Genomic DNA, 9,825 nt, shown 5'->3' with positions numbered 1-9,825 from the left:
AAAATACTGCAAAACAGACTGACAAAATTTCTTTGATGATGATTTACAGGGTGCCCAAGTCATTAGAATTCCCCTACTCCTCCCCCTTCCCATTTCTGTCCAGAAAGCAAATACCCAACTGCCCTTCATAGGGGCCATGCCTAGATCCCAACTGGCCAGCAATTCCAGTGATCAGCAAGGCTGTGTCCCTCACAACAAAGCTCAGCAGAACAGCTAAACAAAAACGAAGATGTGACTCTGGGGCCCGAGGGTCTAGGAACTAAAGAGTACCCACCTCCCAAATGTCTGGGGGCGGCATACTATAAGTTCATACAAACAAATTTAAAACACTTACTTTCGGGAAGAGAAGTATTTCCAGCAATGCTGACTTTTTAAATAAATTTCCATCAAACATATTCTGGTTTTCATTTTGCTCTAGTAATAGCAATAATAGCAAATATTCAGCCTACTCTATGTGCCAGTCACACCCCAAACACTTGACATAAAACAATGCATTTCACGCTCAAAACAATCCTGTGAGGCAGGTACTATAATTAACATCATTTCCAGATGAGAAAACTGTGGCAGAAGGGTCAAACACCTGCCACTAAGCTCTGTAGCTGGCAAACAGTGAAGCATGCACTGGAACCCAGGCAGTCTGTCTCCCAGGTCCAGCAGTGTTCCTAAACACTGTTCCCACCCTTCTTATTATCACAGGCAGAACTAGAGATAGGAAGCTCCAAAACAAACAAACAATGATTCTCTACCATAAACCTGTAGTACATCTGGAAGGAATTACCACCTGGCTCTAATGGGAGAGAAAGGGTTGGGTGATATAAAAATACTACCTTCAACGCTTGCTTCCAGAAAATTACTGTTCCCTCTTTATCACACCTGAGAGCCCCCTAACTCAACATCTACAGCACCATATGATTCACCCCAACTCCTCTTTCTGCTGGATAGTCAAAAGATGCTAAGAGAGCTGGGTTTCAAGCATCCAAAATTAATATTTAAATTGAGCTTTTTTACAGTGTGAAAAACAAGACTGCCTACTTCACCAATTTTAGCAATGCTGTGAACATAAGACTTGTATACAGTGGATTCATTTTAAGCAATGCAATCACATTTTTATGCAATTGGGGAAAATACTCATTCATTCTTATGCAGTGCCTTCTCTGCAGGGCACTGTTCTGTGTGCTTAAGAATGACAAAGATCCTGTTCTTTGGAAGCCTAAATTACCTAAGTGTTAGACTTCTTGTGAAGAATAAAAGCAAGTAAGTGTAATTTTAAGATTTAAATCTTCCAGCCTTTCTAAAAATGCACCTCCAGTCTAAGACCTGAGAAAGTGACTGGAGTAGAAACATTACATCCCAGCACAGAAATCATATGCCTATTACTGATATGGTGCTATTTTAAAGTCCTATGGTATTTTTACTCTGAAATACCTAAAAATTTATTCATTAATTCATTCATTTGCTCAAAAAAAGGTATTACATTGCTACTTTGTGACCACTGTGCTATGCCATTACATAAAATTAAGACTTTACATATTTTTTATTTGGTATAATATAAAATAGGATAAAATGTGCTTTATTTAAATTCCAGTGTAGAGTTCCTGCCGTGGCTCAGTGGTTAACGAATCTGACTAGGAACCATGAGGTTGTGGGTTCGAGCCCTGGCCTTGCTCAGTGGGTTAAGGATCCAGTGTTGCCATGAGCTGTGGTGTAGGTTGCAGACGCGGCACGGATCCTGCATTGCAGTGGCTGTGGTGTAGGCCGGAGGCTACAGCTCCAATTCGACCCCTAGCCTGGGAACCTCCATATGCTATGGGAGTGGCCCAAGAAATAGCAAGAAGACAAAAAAGTAAAAAAATAAATAAATAAATTCCAGTGTATACATTTTTTTTATGTATAAGTAATAAATTCTGGAGTTGAGTACAAAGACTTCACCCCAAAAATATAACTTAAGCTATACAAGAAAAACCCAAGTATATCCTATATTTAATCTCTTCCTACCTCAGAAGAAAACAGTTTATCATTAGACCTCTAGGGTATCTTCCAATTCTAAATTATAAGGTCAATAATTCATCATGAAATATATGGATTCAAGAATTATTTTTCCACTTTTGTACACTGTTCGTGGAAATATAAGTTGGTGAAGCCACAACAGAGAACAGTATGGAGGTTTCTCAAAAAACTAAAAATAGAACTACCATATGGCCCAACAATCCCACTTCTGGATATATATCAAAAAAAAAAAAACCCACAAAAACACAAATTCAAAAAGATACATGTACCCCAATGTTCACAGCAGCATTATGGAAACAACCTAAGTGTCCCTCAACAGAAGAATAGATAAAGATGTGGTATACATATACAATGAAATACTACTCAGCCATAAAAAAGAATGAAATTTTGCCATTTGCAGCAACATGGATGGACTTGGAAGACATTATGCTAAGTGAAATATGTCAGACAAAGATAAACACTATATAATATCATTTATTTGTGGAATCTAAAAAGTACAAGTAACTACTGAATATAACAAAAAAGCAGCAGACTCACAGGTATAGAGGACAAACTAGTGGTTACCAGTGGAGGATGGGGAAGGGCTCTATTGAGGTGAGGGAGTGGATGGTATAAATTATTAGGTGTAAGTTTGGCTCAAGATTGTATTATACAACACAGGGAATATAGCCAATAATCTTGTAATAACTGTAAATGGGAAGTAACCTTTAAAATTGAATACAAATTTTTAAAAAATTAAAATAATATACCTGTGGAACAATCCTCACTGGAAACTAACAGAAGGACCCCTATATAACCAAGGCTGTAAGAAAGATACACATGTAATCAGGTAGGAAAGGAAGAGGGCCTTTCTGTCAGGACCTGTGCCCATGGAAGGGGACTCAGAGGGAAAAGGAGATTACATGGGTGAACACCCACCCTGAGGCGTGAGAGTATGAGCCATTTACAGGGCACTCCAGCCCAGGGGTCCAACACAGGGAAGATGAGCCTTCTTGGCTGCTTGGGAGGCCAGTGGACTAACAGGAGGGCTATGGGAAGCCTGGACTCCACTGGTGGAGAAAACCCACATGCTGGCTTACCTCTGAGACAAAGCAGATGGGGTTCTGCTCCAGTGGAGCCCAGTGCCCTGCAACTGCCCGCCCCCCACCACATCCCAGCATGAGCCAAGCAAATGCTCCGGCCCACTTAGTGCACATCACAGCTCTGCACAGGACCTAGGGCTTCCAAGACCACAAAAAGAGCTCAGCCAGGGACTCAGACCTGAGATGACATCTGAGCAGGGTGAGGGCAACAATTACTGGCACCTTACAGGTGACACAATCAGAGGCAGCTCAGACATATGTCTGCAGCCAACCCACTTGAAGCCCATGCCCTGACAGGAGCAGAGAGCCTGCCCAGGCTCTTCTTACTTCAGCACTGTTCCACTGGGGGCAAGGGTCCCAACAGCTTAGACAGGGAAAGCACACAATTAAAGACAACAGAGCGGACCCTCAGGGCTTCTGCCCCAGCATCCTGGGACTCAATCACCCCCAATGGGGCAGTGACAGCCACTGAGTAGAGGGGAACCTCACCTCACACTCATCAATGCTCTAGCCCCTCCATCTTCAACCTGACAAGACTGAATCAGGAAGAAACAGACAATTTAGTAGTGAAATGGAATTTTTAATTTAAAAAACCCCTAGCAAGCAGAGGTCCAGGACCAGACAGCTTCAAATGGGAATTCTACCAAACATATAAAGAAGTACTAACAACTACCTTTCTCAAACTGTTCCAAAAAGTTGAAGAGGACACAGCAATGCCAAATTCATTTTACGAGGCCACTATCCCAGACAAAGACACTACAAAAAAAAAAAAAAATTACAGGCCAGTATCTTTGATGAATATAGACGCAAAAATCTTCAACAAAATATTAAAAAGGGTCATACACCACAGTGAATTGAGATGTATTCCAGGTATGCAAGGCTGGTTCAATATTCACAAATCAATCCATGTGATACACTACATTTACAAAAGGAAGGATAAAAAATTATATGATCAAAAAAAAGATCACCTCAATAGATGCAGAAAAAAATATCTGACAAAATTCAACATCCATTCATGATAAAAACTCTCATCAAAGTGGGCACACTGAAAATATATCTCAACATAATAAAGATCATTTATGACAAACCCACAACTAACATCATACTTGATGGTGAAAAGCTGAAAAAGCCTTTCATCTAAATTCAGGAAGAAGACAAAGATTTCCACTCTCAATGTTTTATTTAACGTAGTAATGGAAGACCTAGCTGCCCACAGCCATCAGACAAGAAAATGGAATAAAAGACATCCAAGCTGGAAGGGAAGAGGTAAAAGTGTCACTACTTGCAGATGACATGAAACCATATGTAGAAAACCCTAAGGTTTCCACCCCAAAACTATTAGAACTAATAAATGAATTAAGCAAAGTTGCAGGATAAAAGATTAATATACAGAAATCTGTTGCATTTCTTTATACCTACAATGAGCTATCAGAAAGAGAAAGTAAAAAGAAAAAAATCCCATTTAAAATCACATTAGGAGTTCCCGAAACAAATCTGACTAGCATCCATGAGGATGCAGGTTTGATCCCTGGTGTCGCTCGGTTAAAGGATCCAGCATTGCCGTAAGCTGTGGTATAGGTCCCAGACGAGCCTCAGACCCAGTGTTGCTGTGGCTGTGGTGTAGGCCGGCAGCTACACCTCTTGATTCCGCCCCTAGCCTGGGAAACTCCATATGCTGCAGGTGTGGCCAAAAAAATAAAATGAAATAAAATAAAATAAAATCACATCAAAAAGAATAAAATACCTAGAAATAAAACTTAACCAAGGAGATCAAAGACCTATATTCGAAAGCTATAAAACATTAACGAAGGAAACTGAAGATGACACAAAGAAATGAAAAGGTATCCTATGTTCTTGGTTTGGAAGAATTAATATTGGGGTTATTGGGGGGTTTTTTTTGTCTTTTTGCCATTTCTAGGGTGGCATTCACGGCATGTGGAGGTTCCTAGGCTAGGGGTCTAATCAGAGCTGTAGCCACCAGCCTACACCAGAGCCACAGCAACGTGGGATCCAAGCCACATCTGCAACCTACACCACAGTTCACAGCAACGCCGGATCCTTAACCCATTGAGCAAGGCCAGGGATCGAACCCACAACCTCATGGTTCTTAGTCGGATTCATTAACCACTGAGCCACGACAGGAACTCCAAGAATTAATATTGTTAAAATATCAATACTACCCAAAGCAATCTACAGATTTAATGCAATCCTTATCAAAATACCTATCACATTTTTCACAGAACTAGGACAAATAATCCTAAAATTCACATGGAACGACAAAACAGCTGTACATGCAATGCAGTACGCACAACCAGACTGGATCTGAGAACCATTCCCAGACCCTGTGATTTTGCCAACAGAATTCTTTACTTAATCCCATGACAGTCATGGGCAGAGCTCTTCCAGAAAGAGGCCTGGAGAAAGCAAACCGGATACAGATTCTGGAGCTAGACTGCCAGAGTTAGAATGACAAACCTCACATTTATAAGCTGTGACCATGATCAAGACCTTTAACCACCCAAGCCTCAGTATTCTCATCTGTTAAAATGATGACTAACAATGGTGTGGACCTCATAGGCACACTCGAAAGTTTAAGGTCTTTAAACAAACCCATAAGGCACATAACGTTGATAATTAATGCTGGTGAAAAGAAAGAAAAAAGAAAAATAATTTTGCTGACCTTTAAACAATATGGTCTGAACTATGTGGGTTCATTTATACACAGACTTTTTTCCAATACTTTAATACACAATCCAGCATTACACAATCTGTGGTTGGCTGAAGGCATGGATGCCAAACCACAGATACGAAAGGCCGATTATGAAGTTATATGTGGTCCCCTACATTGTTCAAGGGTCAACTATACCAATTAGCATTTTATTAAAGAATCACTAGGTAATAATGCTAACTCTATGAAAACTGAAATCCACTACATATGTATTTATGTGCATATATGTTTATATATATACACATATACTTTGTACTTTTTATAAATATTTATATATATTATACTTCTATAGTAAAATCAATTGCTTAGTTTCTCCAGTGTTTCAGAGATTTACTTCCATTTTATTTACGAGAACAGCCTGATGTTTACAAAGAGACTGGATCTATTTTCTCCTGCATGTAAGTAATGAAATCCCTCGTAACAATTTGGACAAGACATTTTATCAGGGCTTATAGCCAACAGAGTCCTTGCAATGACCCCCAACAATGGTTTAACAACATTATATCAGGCATAGTGATCTCAGCACACTTCCTCATAGTGCCTTTTTGTATCCTGAGAACCAATTCAAGGGAAATTAACAACATAATCTGCATGGAGAAAAATTTAAGGTGACAAAGATTAAAGCCAAGTCACATTGGCTGTCAAACCACAGCTGATTGTCTCTTCATTGTTGAAGGACACGGTGTTATTGAGGACCAAAAGACAAAAATTAAAAATGAATGACATCTGAATTTTCAAATCCAGGTTATACGGACAGAAGAAAATAAGGTTGGTTTACTAATCTGTGCTATTATCAGAGGAATTAATTAAGTAACAAGGAATTTGGCCTGTTTCACAGTCTGACTCACTCATCTAATCCTACCTATGTTCATACTGAATGCATGTGAATGATCCATATTCACTGAATAAAGATGAATACATATTTGGACTCCCATCCAAGAAAATCATCAAATCCAGGATAATTTCCAGCAACTGTTGGCTAAACCTTAAGTGAAGGGAAAAGATACAACACTTCTCTCACAATCAATAAATCAATCAACCAACCATGGCAGCAGGTTACAACAGGGCACCATCTATCAGAACTGATTCTTATTTCTACTGAATCCATAATCTTGAGGTTAAAGACACATTCAAGTGACTTCCTCTTTCTTTAGTGCCTAGAATCTTAATAAACAGGTAAAGCACAAAAGAATAGTAGTGAAGCTCCAAGTCCCAATTAAATATTTACATTACAGACCTGAATTTTAACGTTTCCAAAGAATACCAAGTAAAATTTTCCTGGAATAAATTACAGTTCATAACAATCGGGAGCTGCAGGAACATCTGCTGTTGAGGTATTTTATTATTTTTTTTGCTTTTTAGGGCTGCACCTAGGTATATATGGAGACTCCCAGGATAGTGGTGGAATGGAAGCTACAGCTGCTGGCCTATGCAGGCCTATGCCACAGCAACGCAGATCTGAGCAGCATGTGCTGACCTACACCACAGCTCACTGCAACCTAAGATCCTCAACCCACGGAGCGAGGCCAGGGATTGAACCTGCAACCTCCTGGTTACTAGTCAGATTCATTCCTGCTGTGCCACAAGGGGAACTCCTGTTCAGGTACTTTAATGCTTCAGTAAATCATAACAGTTGCATCTAACAGGGTGATCTATGCTTGTCAGTTAATTTAAGCTTATACTGTTTGCTTCAGTTCATGCTTCTTTTTTTCCCCATGTCCTCATCCATCTTCCCAGATCTGCCTCTTCTCTTTGAGCAGCTACCTCTACTTCTTTACACATCTTTTTATAAACACTGTTTTAACTACCGTCCGCATCTAACAGAAACTGACGCCAAATATATCCTGAAAGTTGAACTCACCTCAGCAAGTGTATCAAAAAGCCATTCCAGCGTCTTGCTAAATACTCTCTTCATTAATTTCTTTCTCCGGCTACTTATGTTTAAATAAGAGCCGATGACTCAGCTACTTACCTTTTTCAATACGTACACCTTCTGAAGTGCGTTTATGGCCGAAAATTTTCTTTGAGAACAGAGAAGGTGAAGGATTGACTTTTCATCAGTGATCCTGGTCACTCTGCTGCGGATGTATGCATAAGAAATGCACCAGAAGGGCTAATACCAGAAATGCAGGTTTGGCGAAGCCACTTCCACAGACAGCAAGCGGTGGTTGGCGCGGGTCTGAGCATATGGCCCGCCAGGCTCTAGTGAGTCTGCGCACAAGCTCCCCCCACCCCCACCCCCACCCCCACCCCCACCCCCACCCCCACCCCCACCCCCAGCCGCTCGGAGCTGGACCCGGTGCGCAGGCGCACGAGGACTGCGCTGCTGCCGTTGGAGGCGCGCGAGGCCTGAGGAGCCTGAGGAGCCTGAGGGCGGGCTGGGTCCTGGGCACCTTGCTCTGTCAGGGATGATGACTGGGCAGGGTCTGGGGACCTGGCCCTGAGGGAGACGCCAGCCAGAGATCTGCCTCTTCAGCCAGGGCCTGGGCACTGGCAGGAGGAACCAGAGGCACCGCGGCAGGGCGACCGGCCCACACAGGGACGACGCCGTTAGCCAGGCCCTGGACTTGTGAGGGCGAAAGTCGCATCCTTGGGACTTGGAGCTTGTAAAATGAGGGGTAATCGTATGTCTTTGCTTCTGGCATATGTGGAGTGTTAAAAGTGGCAAGGAGGCATGGAGATGGAATTCAGTGGCTCCCCACCCCCACCCCACCCTTCTTTTCCTCTCTCCTCACCTCCCTCTGCAGAGGCTGAGCCTCAGCCACCCACGTGCCGGCCCAGTCGTCTTCGTTTTTTTAACTTAACTGTAGTTGGTTTATAATATTGTGTTAGTTTCAGGTCTAGAGCTTCAGATTCTTTTCCATTATAGGTTATTAGAAGGTACTGAATTTAGTTCCCTGTGCTATACAACAAATCCTTGTTTATTTTATAATATAGTGGTGTGTGTCTGTTCATCCCCTACTCCTAATTTATCCCTCCTTTTTGGTAACCATATTTATTTTCTATGTCCGTGAGTTTGTTTCTGTTTGATAAGTAAGTTGATTTTTTTTTTTTTAGATTCAACATAGAAGTGGTATCATTTATTTGTCTTTGTCTGACTTACTTCACTTGGTGTGATCATCTCTAGGCTCATTCATGTCGCTGCAAATGGCATTATTTCATTCTTTTATGGCTGAGGAATATTCCATTGTATAAATTACCACATCTTCTTTATCCATTCTGTTGATGGACGTTTAGATTTCTTCCATGTCTTGGCTACTGTAAATATGCTGCCATGAACATTGGGGTGCATGTATCTTTTTGAATTACGGTTTTCTCCAGATATATGTCCAGGAGTGGAGTTGCTGTATCCTATGGTAACTCCACTTTTAGTTTTTTAAGGAACCTCCATACTGTTCTCCATGATAGTTGTACCAATTTAAATTCCCACCAACAGTGTAGCAGGGCTCCCTTTTCTCCACACCCTCTCCAGTATTTATTATTTGCACATTGTTTGATGATGGCCATTCTGACTGATATGAGGTAATATATTATTATAGTTTATTTCGTCAAGTCTCAGTCTCTTGGTTGTAGCCTGGGGCTGACCTGGTCACACCGAAATGAGTTCCTGGACTTCTGGGAGCCAGTCCTGAAAATCAGAAGACTACACGGTCATAGGAAGTATGCACAGAATGTTAGGGAATTGAGGAGAGGGGTTTTTCCAGAGAAGATTGCTATGGCTGCTGTGAGGGCTTAAACTGAGGGAGTGTGTCAGTATCAGGCTAAGGTAGCCAGGGAGCAGTTCATGAAGGTTTATAGGCCTTTCTTAATGAATTTGAACTTTATTCAGAAGACAGTGAGGTGTCAGATCCCTGCTACAGATGGAGAATTGGTTTCCAGAGAGCTCTCTGCGAATGTTCCAGAATTTCTGTGTTATGCAAATTTTAGGTGATAAGGATAGGGTTGAGAATAAGGGCTAGGGGCTTGTCTGGCAACTGCTTTTTGGTTTAGTGATGGAATTACCAGAAG

General features: G+C 41.4%; 1 protein-coding gene and 1 long non-coding RNA gene across 7 annotated transcripts in view; one reads left to right on the top strand and one right to left on the bottom strand.

The window, feature by feature from the left end:
* The window catches only part of LOC146405096 (uncharacterized), a 142,123-nt gene extending 134,102 nt beyond the window's left edge, over positions 1–8,021 (bottom strand). The window contains exon 1 of the long non-coding RNA XR_014836949.1: positions 7,790–8,021. This is a non-coding gene — a long non-coding RNA (uncharacterized LOC146405096). The remainder of the gene's footprint in view (positions 1–7,789) is intronic.
* A 109-nt stretch (positions 8,022–8,130) lies between these two features.
* MS4A13 (membrane spanning 4-domains A13) overlaps positions 8,131–9,825 on the top strand; it is a 44,971-nt gene continuing 43,276 nt past the window's right edge. For 4 of the 6 annotated variants that reach the window (XM_085009530.1, XM_085009534.1, XM_085009533.1 and 1 more), the window contains exon 1: positions 8,131–8,435. The gene's annotated coding sequence lies outside the window, so the exon portion shown is untranslated. 6 annotated transcript variants of the gene reach the window in all.

Source organism: Sus scrofa, chromosome 2 (assembly GCF_054392235.1).
Source record: "Sus scrofa isolate SSC_HxYL_T2T_F1_AM1 chromosome 2, Sscrofa_HxYL_maternal_Yorkshire_Landrace_v2.0, whole genome shotgun sequence".
NCBI lineage: Eukaryota > Metazoa > Chordata > Mammalia > Artiodactyla > Suidae > Sus > Sus scrofa.
The sequence above is the reverse complement of the archived record's forward strand: the minus strand, read 5'-3'. Positions and strand labels throughout refer to the sequence as shown.